Source organism: Pelecanus crispus, chromosome 6, assembly GCF_030463565.1.
Source record: "Pelecanus crispus isolate bPelCri1 chromosome 6, bPelCri1.pri, whole genome shotgun sequence".
NCBI classification, from domain to species: Eukaryota; Metazoa; Chordata; class Aves; order Pelecaniformes; family Pelecanidae; genus Pelecanus; species Pelecanus crispus.
Window position 1 is genome coordinate 22,714,161 of NC_134648.1, and position 13,870 is coordinate 22,728,030.

Genomic DNA, 13,870 nt, shown 5'->3' on the forward strand with positions numbered 1-13,870 from the left:
TGGCACTTTGGGAGGTGGTGTGTGCCGAGAGTGAGAGTGTGTTGGGATTGCCGGGAGGCAAGGCAAAGGCAGATGGGCAGAGTGTGTTTGTCTGTGAAAGCGCTGTGAAGGGAAGGTGATGACCAGCAACAGCTCTAAGCCCTTAGGCCTATCGTATGGGAGAAATGGCTTGGGTGTTTGCACTTTGGGAGGTGGTCTGTGCCGGTAGTGAGAGTGAGAGTGAGCCTGAGAATGTGTGTTGGGAGTGCTGGGAGGCAAGGTAAAGGCAGATGGCCAGAGTGTGTTTGGCTGTGAAAGCGGTGTCAAGGGAAGGTGAGGACCAGCAACAGCTCTAAGCCCTTAGATGTAGCGTGCGTCAGAAATCGCTTGGACGTTTGCACTTTGGGAGTTGGTCTGTGCTGGGAGTGAGAGTGAGAGCCTGAGTGAGCCTGAGAATGTGTGTTGGCAGTGCCGGGAAGCAAGGTAAAGGCAGATGGCCAGAGTGTGTTTGGCTGTGAAAGCGCTGTGAAGGGAAGGTGATGACCAGCAACAGCTCTGAGCCCTTAGATGTAGCGTGCGTCAGAACTCGCTTGGTTGTTGGCACTTTGGGAGGTGGTGTGTGCCGAGAGTGAGAGTGTGTTGGGATTGCCGGGAGGCAAGGCAAAGGCAGATGGGCAGAGTGTGTTTGGCTGTGAAAGCGGTGTCAAGGGAAGGTGAGGACCAGCATCAGCTCTAAGCCCTTAGGCCTATCGTATAGGAGAAATGGCTTCGGTGTTTGCACTTTGGGAGGTGGTCTGTGCCAGGAGTGAGAGTGAGATTGAACCTGAGAATGTGTGTTGGGAGTGCTGGGTGGCAAAGCCAGGGTAGATGGGCAGAGTGTGTTTGGCTGTGAAAGCGGTGTCAAGGGAAGGTGAGGACCAGCAACAGCTCTAAGCCCTTACATGTAGCGTGCCTCCGAAATAGCTTGGGTGTTGGCACTTTGGGAGGTGGTCTGTGCCAAGAGTGAGACTGTGTGTTGGGAGTGCTGGGAGGCAAGGCAAAGGCAGATGGGCAGAATGTGTTTGTCTGTGAAAGCGGTGTCAAGGGAAGGTGAGGACCAGCAACAGCTCTAAGCCCATTAGGCCTGTCGCCTGGGAGAAATGGCTTGCGTGTTGTCACTATGGGAGGTGGTCTGTGCCGGGAGTGACAGTGAGATTGCACCTGAGAATGTGTGTTGGGAGTGCTGGGAGGCAAAGCCAGGGCAGATTCCCAGAGTGTGTTTGGCTGTGAAAGCGGTGTCAAGGCAAGGTAAGGACCAGCCACAGCTCTAAGCCCTTAGGCCTATCGTATGGGAGAAATGGCTTGCACGTCTGCACTTTGGGAGGTGGTCTGTGCCAGGAGTGAGAGTTAGATTGCGCCTGAGAATGTGTGTTGGGAGTGCTGGGAGGCAAAGCCAGGCTAGATGGGCAGAGTGTGTTTGGCTGTGAAAGCGCTGTGAAGGGAAGGTGATGACCAGCAACAGCTCTGAGCCCTTAGATGTAGCGTGTGTCAGAAACCGCTTGGGTGCTGGCACTTTGGGAGGTGGTGTGTGCCGAGAGTGAGAGTGTTTTGGGAGTGGTGGGAGTTGAGGCAAAGGCAGATGGCCAGAGTGTGTTTGGCTGTGAAAGCGGTGTCAAGGGAAGGTGAGGACCAGCCACATCTCTAAGCCCTTAGATGTAGCGTGCGTCAGAAATCGCTTGGACGTTTGCACTTTGGGAGTTGGTCTGTGCTGGGAGTGAGAGTGAGAGCCTGAGTGAGCCTGAGAATGTGTGTTGGCAGTGCCGGGAGGCAAGGTAGAGGCAGATGGCCAGAGTGTGTTTGTCTGTGAAAGCGCTGTGAAGGGAAGGTGATGACCAGCAACAGCTCTAAGCCCTTAGATGTAGCGTGCGTCAGAAATCGCTTGGTTGTTGGCACTTTGGAAGGTAGTGTGTTCCGAGAGTGAGAGTGTGTTGGGATTGCCGGGAGGCAAGGCAAAGGCAGATGGGCAGAGTGTGTTTGGCTGTGAAAGCGGTGTCAAGGGAAGGTGAGGACCAGCAACAGCTCTAAGCCCTTAGGCCTATCGTATGGGAGAAATGGCTCGGACGTTTGCACTTTGGGAGGTGGTCTGTGCCGGTAGTGAGAGTGAGAGTGAGCCTGAGAATGTGTGTTGGGAGTGCTGGTAGGCAAGGCAAAGGCCGATGGGCAGAGAGTGTTTGGCTGTGAAAGCGGTGTGAAGGGAAGGTGAGGACCAGCATCAGCTCTAAGCCCTTAGGCCTATCGTATGGGAGAAATGGCTTGGGTGTTTGCACTTTGGGAAGTGGTCTGTGCCGGGAGTGAGAGTGAGATTGAGCCTGAGAATGTGTGTTGGGAGTGCTGGGAGGCAAGGCAAAGGCCGATGGGCAGAGTGTGTTTGGCTGTGAAAGCGGTGTCAAGGGAAGGTGAGGACCAGCAACAACTCTAAGCCCATTAGGCCTGTCGCCTGGGAGAAATGGCTTGCGTGTTGTCACTATGGGAGGTGGTCTGTGCCGGGAGTGACAGTGAGATTGCACCTGAGAATGTGTGTTGGGAGTGCTGGGAGGCAAAGCCAGGGCAGATTCCCAGAGTGTGTTTGGCTGTGAAAGCGGTGTCAAGGCAAGGTAAGGACCAGCCACAGCTCTAAGCCCTTAGGCCTATCGTATGGGAGAAGTGGCTTGCACGTCTGCACTTTGGGAGGTGGTCTGTGCCAGGAGTGAGAGTTAGATTGCGCCTGAGAATGTGTGTTGGGAGTGCTGGGAGGCAAAGCCAGGCTAGATGGGCAGAGTGTGTTTGGCTGTGAAAGCGCTGTGAAGGGAAGGTGATGACCAGCAACAGCTCTGAGCCCTTAGATGTAGCGTGTGTCAGAAACCGCTTGGGTGCTGGCACTTTGGGAGGTGGTGTGTGCCGAGAGTGAGAGTGTGTTGGGATTGCCGGGAGGCAAGGCAAAGGCAGATGGCCAGAGTGTGTTTGGCTGTGAAAGCGGTGTCAAGGGAAGGTGAGGACCAGCATCTGCTCTAAGCCCTTAGATGTAGCGTGCGTCAGAAATCGCTTGGTTGTTGGCACTTTGGGAGGTGGTTTGTGCCGAGAGTGAGAGTGTGTTGGGATTGCCGGGAGGCAAGGCAAAGGCAGATGGGCAGAGTGTGTTTGTCTGTGAAAGCGGTGTCAAGGGAAGGTAAGGACCAGCCACAGCTCTAAGCCCTTAGGCCTATCGTATGGGAGAAATGGCTTGCACGTCTGCACTTTGGGAGGTGGTCTGTGCCAGGAGTGAGAGTTAGATTGCGCCTGAGAATGTGTGTTGGGAGTGCTGGGAGGCAAAGCCAGGGCAGATTCCCAGAGTGTGTTTGGCTGTGAAAGCGGTGTCAAGGCAAGGTAAGGACCAGCCACAGCTCTAAGCCCTTAGGCCTATCGTATGGGAGAAATGGCTTGCACGTCTGCACTTTGGGAGGTGGTCTGTGCCAGGAGTGAGAGTTAGATTGCGCCTGAGAATGTGTGTTGGGAGTGCTGGGAGGCAAAGCCAGGCTAGATGGGCAGAGTGTGTTTGGCTGTGAAAGCGCTGTGAAGGGAAGGTGAGGAACAGCAACAGCTCTGAGCCCTTAGATGTAGCGTGTGTCAGAAACCGCTTGGGTGCTGGCACTTTGGAGGTGGTGTGTGCCGAGAGTGAGAGTGTGTTGGGATTGCCGGGAGGCAAGGCAAAGGCAGATGGGCAGAGTGTGTTTGGCTGTGAAAGCGGTGTCAAGGGAAGGTAAGGACCAGCATCAGCTCTAAGCCCTTAGGCCTATCGTATGGTAGAAATGGCTTCGGTGTTTGCACTTTGGGAGGTGGTCTGTGCCAGGAGTGAGAGTGAGATTGAACCTGAGAATGTGTGTTGGGAGTGCTGGGAGGCAAGGTAAAGGCAGATGGCCAGAGTGTGTTTGGCTGTGAAAGCGGTGTCAAGGGAAGGTGAGGACCAGCAACTGCTCTAAGCCCTTAGATGTAGCGTGCGTCAGAAATCGCTTGGACGTTTGCACTTTGGGAGTTGGTCTGTGCTGGGAGTGAGAGTGAGAGCCTGAGTGAGCCTGAGAATGTGTGTTGGCAGTGCCGGGAGGCAAGGTAAAGGCAGATGGCCAGAGTGTGTTTATCTGTGAAAGCACTGTGAAGGGAAGGTGAGGACCAGCAACAGCTCTGAGCCCTTAGATGTAGCGTGCATCAGAACTCGCTTGGTTGTTGGCACTTTGGGAGGTGGTGTGTGCCGAGAGTGAGAGTGTGTTGGGATTGCCGGGAGGCAAGGCAAAGGCAGATGGGCAGAGTGTGTTTGTCTGTGAAAGCGGTGTCAAGGGAAGGTGAGGACCAGCAACAGCTCTAATCCCTTAGGCCTATCGTATGGGAGAAATGGCTTGGACGTTTGCACTTTGGGAAGTGGTCTGTTCCGTTAGTGAGAGTGAGAGTGAGCCTGAGAATGTGTGTTGGGAGTGCTGGGAGGCAAGGCAAAGGCAGATGGCCAGAGTGTGTTTGGCTGTGAAAGCGGTGTCAAGGGAAGGTGAGGACCAGCAACAGCTCTAAGCCCTTAGGCCTATCGTATGGGAGAAATGGCGTGGGTGTTTGCACTTTGGGAGGTGGTCTGTGCCAGGAGTGAGAGTGAGATTGAACCTGAGAATGTGTGTTGGGAGTGCTGGGAGGCAAAGCCAGGGTAGATGGGCAGAGTGTGTTTGGCTGTGAAAGCGGTGTCAAGGGAAGGTGAGGACCAGCAACAGCTCTAAGCCCTTACATGTAGCGTGCCTCCGAAATAGCTTGGGTGTTGGCACTTTGGGAGGTGGTCTGTGCCAAGAGTGAGACTGTGTGTTGGGAGTGCTGGGAGGCAAGGCAAAGGCAGATGGGCAGAATGTGTTTGTCTGTGAAAGCGGTGTCAAGGGAAGGTGAGGACCAGCAACAGCTCTAAGCCCATTAGGCCTGTCGCCTGGGAGAAATGGCTTGCGTGTTGTCACTATGGGAGGTGGTCTGTGCCGGGAGTGACAGTGAGATTGCACCTGAGAATGTGTGTTGGGAGTGCTGGGAGGCAAAGCCAGGGCAGATTCCCAGAGTGTGTTTGGCTGTGAAAGCGGTGTCAAGGGAAGGTAAGGACCAGCCACAGCTCTAAGCCCTTAGGCCTATCGTATGGGAGAAATGGCTTGCACGTCTGCACTTTGGGAGGTGGTCTGTGCCAGGAGTGAGAGTTAGATTGCGCCTGAGAATGTGTGTTGGGAGTGCTGGGAGGCAAAGCCAGGCTAGATGGGCAGAGTGTGTTTGGCTGTGAAAGCGCTGTGAAGGGAAGGTGAGGACCAGCAACAGCTCTGAGCCCTTAGATGTAGTGTGTGTCAGAAACCGCTTGGGTGCTGGCACTTTGGGAGGTGGTGTGTGCCGAGAGTGAGAGTGTGTTGGGATTGCCGGGAGGCAAGGCAAAGGCAGATGGCCAGAGTGTGTTTGGCTGTGAAAGCGGTGTCAAGGGAAGGTGAGGACCAGCATGTGCTCTAAGCCCTTAGATGTAGCGTGCGTCAGAAATCGCTTGGTTGTTGGCACTTTGGGAGGTGGTGTGTGCCGAGAGTGAGAGTGTGTTGGGATTGCCGGGAGGCAAGGCAAAGGCAGATGGGCAGAGTGTGTTTGTCTGTGAAAGCGGTGTCAAGGGAAGGTGATGACCAGCAACAGCTCTAAGCCCTTAGGCCTATCGTATGGGAGAAATGGCTTGGGTGTTTGCACTTTGGGAGGTGGTCTGTGCCGGGAGTGAGAGTGAGCCTGAGAATGTGTGTTGGGAGTGCTGGGAGGCAAGGTAAAGGCAGATGGCCAGAGTGTGTTTGGCTGTGAAAGCGGTGTCAAGGGAAGGTGAGGACCAGCAACAGCTCTAATGCCTTAGGCCTATCGTATGGGAGAAATGGCTTGGACGTTTGCACTTTGGGAAGTGGTCTGTTCCGGGAGTGAGAGTGAGATTGAGTCTGAGAATGTGTGTTGGGAGTGCTGGGAGGCAAGGCAAAGGCCGATGGGCAGAGTGTGTTTGGCTGTGAAAGCGGTGTGAAGGGAAGGTGAGGACCAGCAACAGCTCTAATCCCTTAGGCCTATCGTATGGGAGAAATGGCTTGGACGTTTGCACTTTGGGAAGTGGTCTGTTCCGTTAGTGAGAGTGAGAGTGAGCCTGAGAATGTGTGTTGGGAGTGCTGGGAGGCAAGGCAAAGGCAGATGGGCAGAGTGTGTTTGGCTGTGAAAGCGGTGTCAAGGGAAGGTGAGGACCAGCATCAGCTCTAAGCCCTTAGGCCTATCGTATAGGAGAAATGGCTTCGGTGTTTGCACTTTGGGAGGTGGTCTGTGCCAGGAGTGAGAGTGAGATTGAACCTGAGAATGTGTGTTGGGAGTGCTGGGTGGCAAAGCCAGGGTAGATGGCCAGAGTGTGTTTGGCTGTGAAAGCGGTGTCAAGGGAAGGTGAGGACCAGCAACAGCTCTAAGCCCTTACATGTAGCGTGCCTCCGAAATAGCTTGGGTGTTGGCACTTTGGGAGGTGGTCTGTGCCAAGAGTGAGACTGTGTTTTGGGAGTGCTGGGAGGCAAGGCAAAGGCAGATGGGCAGAATGTGTTTGTCTGTGAAAGCGGTGTCAAGGGAAGGTGAGGACCAGCAACAGCTCTAAGCCCATTAGGCCTGTCGCCTGGGAGAAATGGCTTGCGTGTTGTCACTATGGGAGGTGGTCTGTGCCGGGAGTGACAGTGAGATTGCACCTGAGAATGTGTGTTGGGAGTGCTGGGAGGCAAAGCCAGGGCAGATTCCCAGAGTGTGTTTGGCTGTGAAAGCGGTGTCAAGGGAAGGTAAGGACCAGCCACAGCTCTAAGCCCTTAGGCCTATCGTATGGGAGAAATGGCTTGCACGTCTGCACTTTGGGAGGTGGTCTGTGCCAGGAGTGAGAGTTTGATTGCGCCTGAGAATGTGTGTTGGGAGTGCTGGGAGGCAAAGCCAGGGCAGATTCCCAGAGTGTGTTTGGCTGTGAAAGCGGTGTCAAGGCAAGGTAAGGACCAGCCACAGCTCTAAGCCCTTAGGCCTATCGTATGGGAGAAATGGCTTGCACGTCTGCACTTTGGGAGGTGGTCTGTGCCAGGAGAGAGAGTTAGATTGCGCCTGAGAATGTGTGTTGGGAGTGCTGGGAGGCAAAGCCAGGCTAGATGGGCAGAGTGTGTTTGGCTGTGAAAGCGCTGTGAAGGGAAGGTGAGGACCAGCAACAGCTCTGAGCCCTTAGATGTAGCGTGTGTCAGAAACCGCTTGGGTGCTGGCACTTTGGAGGTGGTGTGTGCCGAGAGTGAGAGTGTGTTGGGATTGCCGGGAGGCAAGGCAAAGGCAGATGGGCAGAGTGTGTTTGGCTGTGAAAGCGGTGTCAAGGGAAGGTAAGGACCAGCATCAGCTCTAAGCCCTTAGGCCTATCGTATGGTAGAAATGGCTTCGGTGTTTGCACTTTGGGAGGTGGTCTGTGCCAGGAGTGAGAGTGAGATTGAACCTGAGAATGTGTGTTGGGAGTGCTGGGAGGCAAGGTAAAGGCAGATGGCCAGAGTGTGTTTGGCTGTGAAAGCGGTGTCAAGGGAAGGTGAGGACCAGCAACTGCTCTAAGCCCTTAGATGTAGCGTGCGTCAGAAATCGCTTGGACGTTTGCACTTTGGGAGTTGGTCTGTGCTGGGAGTGAGAGTGAGAGCCTGAGTGAGCCTGAGAATGTGTGTTGGCAGTGCCGGGAGGCAAGGTAAAGGCAGATGGCCAGAGTGTGTTTATCTGTGAAAGCACTGTGAAGGGAAGGTGATGACCAGCAACAGCTCTGAGCCCTTAGATGTAGCGTGCGTGAGAACTCGCTTGGTTGTTGGCACTTTGGGAGGTGGTGTGTGCCGAGAGTGAGAGTGTGTTGGGATTGCCGGGAGGCAAGGCAAAGGCAGATGGGCAGAGTGTGTTTGTCTGTGAAAGCGGTGTCAAGGGAAGGTGAGGACCAGCAACAGCTCTAATCCCTTAGGCCTATCGTATGGGAGAAATGGCTTGGACGTTTGCACTTTGGGAAGTGGTCTGTTCCGTTAGTGAGAGTGAGAGTGAGCCTGAGAATGTGTGTTGGGAGTGCTGGGAGGCAAGGCAAAGGCAGATGGCCAGAGTGTGTTTGGCTGTGAAAGCGGTGTCAAGGGAAGGTGAGGACCAGCAACAGCTCTAAGCCCTTAGGCCTATCGTATGGGAGAAATGGCTTGGGTGTTTGCACTTTGGGAGGTGGTCTGTGCCAGGAGTGAGAGTGAGATTGAACCTGAGAATGTGTGTTGGGAGTGCTGGGAGGCAAAGCCAGGGTAGATGGCCAGAGTGTGTTTGGCTGTGAAAGCGGTGTCAAGGGAAGGTGAGGACCAGCAACAGCTCTAAGCCCTTACATGTAGCGTGCCTCCGAAATAGCTTGGGTGTTGGCACTTTGGGAGGTGGTCTGTGCCAAGAGTGAGACTGTGTGTTGGGAGTGCTGGGAGGCAAGGCAAAGGCAGATGGGCAGAATGTGTTTGTCTGTGAAAGCGGTGTCAAGGGAAGGTGAGGACCAGCAACAGCTCTAAGCCCATTAGGCCTGTCGCCTGGGAGAAATGGCTTGCGTGTTGTCACTATGGGAGGTGGTCTGTGCCGGGATTGACAGTGAGATTGCACCTGAGAATGTGTGTTGGGAGTGCTGGGAGGCAAAGCCAGGGCAGATTCCCAGAGTGTTTGGCTGTGAAAGCGGTGTCAAGGGAAGGTAAGGACCAGCCACAGCTCTAAGCCCTTAGGCCTATCGTATGGGAGAAATGGCTTGCACGTCTGCACTTTGGGAGGTGGTCTGTGCCAGGAGTGAGAGTTAGATTGCGCCTGAGAATGTGTGTTGGGAGTGCTGGGAGGCAAAGCCAGGCTAGATGGGCAGAGTGTGTTTGGCTGTGAAAGCGCTGTGAAGGGAAGGTGAGGACCAGCAACAGCTCTGAGCCCTTAGATGTAGCGTGTGTCAGAAACCGCTTGGGTGCTGGCACTTTGGGAGGTGGTGTGTGCCGAGAGTGAGAGTGTGTTGGGATTGCCGGGAGGCAAGGCAAAGGCAGATGGGCAGAGTGTGTTTGGCTGTGAAAGCGGTGTCAAGGGAAGGTGAGGACCAGCATCTGCTCTAAGCCCTTAGATGTAGCGTGCGTCAGAAATCGCTTGGTTGTTGGCACTTTGGGAGGTGGTGTGTGCCGAGAGTGAGAGTGTGTTGGGATTGCCGGGAGGCAAGGCAAAGGCAGATGGCCAGAGTGTGTTTGTCTGTGAAAGCGCTGTGAAGGGAAGGTGATGACCAGCAACAGCTCTAAGCCCTTAGGCCTATCGTATGGGAGAAATGGCTTGGGTGTTTGCACTTTGGGAGGTGGTCTGTGCCGGGAGTGAGAGTGAGAGTGAGCCTGAGAATGTGTGTTGGGAGTGCTGGGAGGCAAGGTAAAGGCAGATGGCCAGAGTGTGTTTGGCTGTGAAAGCGGTGTCAAGGGAAGGTGAGGACCAGCAACAGCTCTAAGCCCTTAGATGTAGCGTGCGTCAGAAATCGCTTGGACGTTTGCACTTTGGGAGTTGGTCTGTGCTGGGAGTGAGAGTGAGAGCCTGAGTGAGCCTGAGAATGTGTGTTGGCAGTGCCGGGAAGCAAGGTAAAGGCAGATGGCCAGAGTGTGTTTGGCTGTGAAAGCGCTGTGAAGGGAAGGTGAGGACCAGCAACAGCTCTGAGCCCTTAGATGTAGCGTGCGTCAGAACTCGCTTGGTTGTTGGCACTTTGGGAGGTGGTGTGTGCCGAGAGTGAGAGTGTGTTGGGATTGCCGGGAGGCAAGGCAAAGGCAGATGGGCAGAGTGTGTTTGTCTGTGAAAGCGGTGTCAAGGGAAGGTGAGGACCAGCAACAGCTCTAATCCCTTAGGCCTATCGTATGGGAGAAATGGCTTGGACGTTTGCACTTTGGGAAGTGGTCTGTTCCGTTAGTGAGAGTGAGAGTGAGCCTGAGAATGTGTGTTGGGAGTGCTGGGAGGCAAGGCAAAGGCAGATGGCCAGAGTGTGTTTGGCTGTGAAAGCGGTGTCAAGGGAAGGTGAGGACCAGCATCAGCTCTAAGCCCTTAGGCCTATCGTATAGGAGAAATGGCTTCGGTGTTTGCACTTTGGGAGGTGGTCTGTGCCAGGAGTGAGAGTGAGATTGAACCTGAGAATGTGTGTTGGGAGTGCTGGGTGGCAAAGCCAGGGTAGATGGCCAGAGTGTGTTTGGCTGTGAAAGCGGTGTCAAGGGAAGGTGAGGACCAGCAACAGCTCTAAGCCCTTACATGTAGCGTGCCTCCGAAATAACTTGGGTGTTGGCACTTTGGGAGGTGGTCTGTGCCAAGAGTGAGACTGTGTGTTGGGAGTGCTGGGAGGCAAGGCAAAGGCAGATGGGCAGAATGTGTTTGTCTGTGAAAGCGGTGTCAAGGGAAGGTGAGGACCAGCAACAGCTCTAAGCCCATTAGGCCTGTCGCCTGGGAGAAATGGCTTGCGTGTTGTCACTATGGGAGGTGGTCTGTGCCGGGAGTGACAGTGAGATTGCACCTGAGAATGTGTGTTGGGAGTGCTGGGAGGCAAAGCCAGGGCAGATTCCCAGAGTGTGTTTGGCTGTGAAAGCGGTGTCAAGGGAAGGTAAGGACCAGCCACAGCTCTAAGCCCTTAGGCCTATCGTATGGGAGAAATGGCTTGCACGTCTCCACTTTGGGAGGTGGTCTGTGCCAGGAGTGAGAGTTAGATTGCGCCTGAGAATGTGTGTTGGGAGTGCTGGGAGGCAAAGCCAGGCTAGATGGGCAGAGTGTGTTTGGCTGTGAAAGCGCTGTGAAGGGAAGGTGAGGACCAGCAACAGCTCTGAGCCCTTAGATGTAGTGTGTGTCAGAAACCGCTTGGGTGCTGGCACTTTGGGAGGTGGTGTGTGCCGAGAGTGAGAGTGTGTTGGGATTGCCGGGAGGCAAGGCAAAGGCAGATGGCCAGAGTGTGTTTGGCTGTGAAAGCGGTGTCAAGGGAAGGTGAGGACCAGCATCTGCTCTAAGCCCTTAGATGTAGCGTGCGTCAGAAATCGCTTGGTTGTTGGCACTTTGGGAGGTGGTGTGTGCCGAGAGTGAGAGTGTGTTGGGATTGCCGGGAGGCAAGGCAAAGGCAGATGGGCAGAGTGTGTTTGTCTGTGAAAGCGGTGTCAAGGGAAGGTGATGACCAGCAACAGCTCTAAGCCCTTAGGCCTATCGTATGGGAGAAATGGCTTGGGTGTTTGCACTTTGGGAGGTGGTCTGTGCCGGGAGTGAGAGTGAGCCTGAGAATGTGTGTTGGGAGTGCTGGGAGGCAAGGTAAAGGCAGATGGCCAGAGTGTGTTTGGCTGTGAAAGCGGTGTCAAGGGAAGGTGAGGACCAGCAACAGCTCTAATGCCTTAGGCCTATCGTATGGGAGAAATGGCTTGGACGTTTGCACTTTGGGAAGTGGTCTGTTCCGGGAGTGAGAGTGAGATTGAGTCTGAGAATGTGTGTTGGGAGTGCTGGGAGGCAAGGCAAAGGCCGATGGGCAGAGTGTGTTTGGCTGTGAAAGCGGTGTGAAGGGAAGGTGAGGACCAGCAACAGCTCTAATCCCTTAGGCCTATCGTATGGGAGAAATGGCTTGGACGTTTGCACTTTGGGAAGTGGTCTGTTCCGTTAGTGAGAGTGAGAGTGAGCCTGAGAATGTGTGTTGGGAGTGCTGGGAGGCAAGGCAAAGGCAGATGGGCAGAGTGTGTTTGGCTGTGAAAGCGGTGTCAAGGGAAGGTGAGGACCAGCATCAGCTCTAAGCCCTTAGGCCTATCGTATAGGAGAAATGGCTTCGGTGTTTGCACTTTGGGAGGTGGTCTGTGCCAGGAGTGAGAGTGAGATTGAACCTGAGAATGTGTGTTGGGAGTGCTGGGTGGCAAAGCCAGGGTAGATGGCCAGAGTGTGTTTGGCTGTGAAAGCGGTGTCAAGGGAAGGTGAGGACCAGCAACAGCTCTAAGCCCTTACATGTAGCGTGCCTCCGAAATAGCTTGGGTGTTGGCACTTTGGGAGGTGGTCTGTGCCAAGAGTGAGACTGTGTTTTGGGAGTGCTGGGAGGCAAGGCAAAGGCAGATGGGCAGAATGTGTTTGTCTGTGAAAGCGGTGTCAAGGGAAGGTGAGGACCAGCAACAGCTCTAAGCCCATTAGGCCTGTCGCCTGGGAGAAATGGCTTGCGTGTTGTCACTATGGGAGGTGGTCTGTGCCGGGAGTGACAGTGAGATTGCACCTGAGAATGTGTGTTGGGAGTGCTGGGAGGCAAAGCCAGGGCAGATTCCCAGAGTGTGTTTGGCTGTGAAAGCGGTGTCAAGGGAAGGTAAGGACCAGCCACAGCTCTAAGCCCTTAGGCCTATCGTATGGGAGAAATGGCTTGCACGTCTGCACTTTGGGAGGTGGTCTGTGCCAGGAGTGAGAGTTTGATTGCGCCTGAGAATGTGTGTTGGGAGTGCTGGGAGGCAAAGCCAGGGCAGATTCCCAGAGTGTGTTTGGCTGTGAAAGCGGTGTCAAGGCAAGGTAAGGACCAGCCACAGCTCTAAGCCCTTAGGCCTATCGTATGGGAGAAATGGCTTGCACGTCTGCACTTTGGGAGGTGGTCTGTGCCAGGAGAGAGAGTTAGATTGCGCCTGAGAATGTGTGTTGGGAGTGCTGGGAGGCAAAGCCAGGCTAGATGGGCAGAGTGTGTTTGGCTGTGAAAGCGCTGTGAAGGGAAGGTGAGGACCAGCAACAGCTCTGAGCCCTTAGATGTAGCGTGTGTCAGAAACCGCTTGGGTGCTGGCACTTTGGAGGTGGTGTGTGCCGAGAGTGAGAGTGTGTTGGGATTGCCGGGAGGCAAGGCAAAGGCAGATGGGCAGAGTGTGTTTGGCTGTGAAAGCGGTGTCAAGGGAAGGTAAGGACCAGCATCAGCTCTAAGCCCTTAGGCCTATCGTTTGGTAGAAATGGCTTCGGTGTTTGCACTTTGGGAGGTGGTCTGTGCCAGGAGTGAGAGTGAGATTGAACCTGAGAATGTGTGTTGGGAGTGCTGGGAGGCAAGGTAAAGGCAGATGGCCAGAGTGTGTTTGGCTGTGAAAGCGGTGTCAAGGGAAGGTGAGGACCAGCAACTGCTCTAAGCCCTTAGATGTAGCGTGCGTCAGAAATCGCTTGGACGTTTGCACTTTGGGAGTTGGTCTGTGCTGGGAGTGAGAGTGAGAGCCTGAGTGAGCCTGAGAATGTGTGTTGGCAGTGCCGGGAGGCAAGGTAAAGGCAGATGGCCAGAGTGTGTTTATCTGTGAAAGCACTGTGAAGGGAAGGTGATGACCAGCAACAGCTCTGAGCCCTTAGATGTAGCGTGCGTGAGAACTCGCTTGGTTGTTGGCACTTTGGGAGGTGGTGTGTGCCGAGAGTGAGAGTGTGTTGGGATTGCCGGGAGGCAAGGCAAAGGCAGATGGGCAGAGTGTGTTTGTCTGTGAAAGCGGTGTCAAGGGAAGGTGAGGACCAGCAACAGCTCTAATCCCTTAGGCCTATCGTATGGGAGAAATGGCTTGGACGTTTGCACTTTGGGAAGTGGTCTGTTCCGTTAGTGAGAGTGAGAGTGAGCCTGAGAATGTGTGTTGGGAGTGCTGGGAGGCAAGGCAAAGGCAGATGGCCAGAGTGTGTTTGGCTGTGAAAGCGGTGTCAAGGGAAGGTGAGGACCAGCAACAGCTCTAAGCCCTTAGGCCTATCGTATGGGAGAAATGGCTTGGGTGTTTGCACTTTGGGAGGTGGTCTGTGCCAGGAGTGAGAGTGAGATTGAACCTGAGAATGTGTGTTGGGAGTGCTGGGAGGCAAAGCCAGGGTAGATGGCCAGAGTGTGTTTGGCTGTGAAAGCGGTGTCAAGGGAAGGTGAGGACCAGCA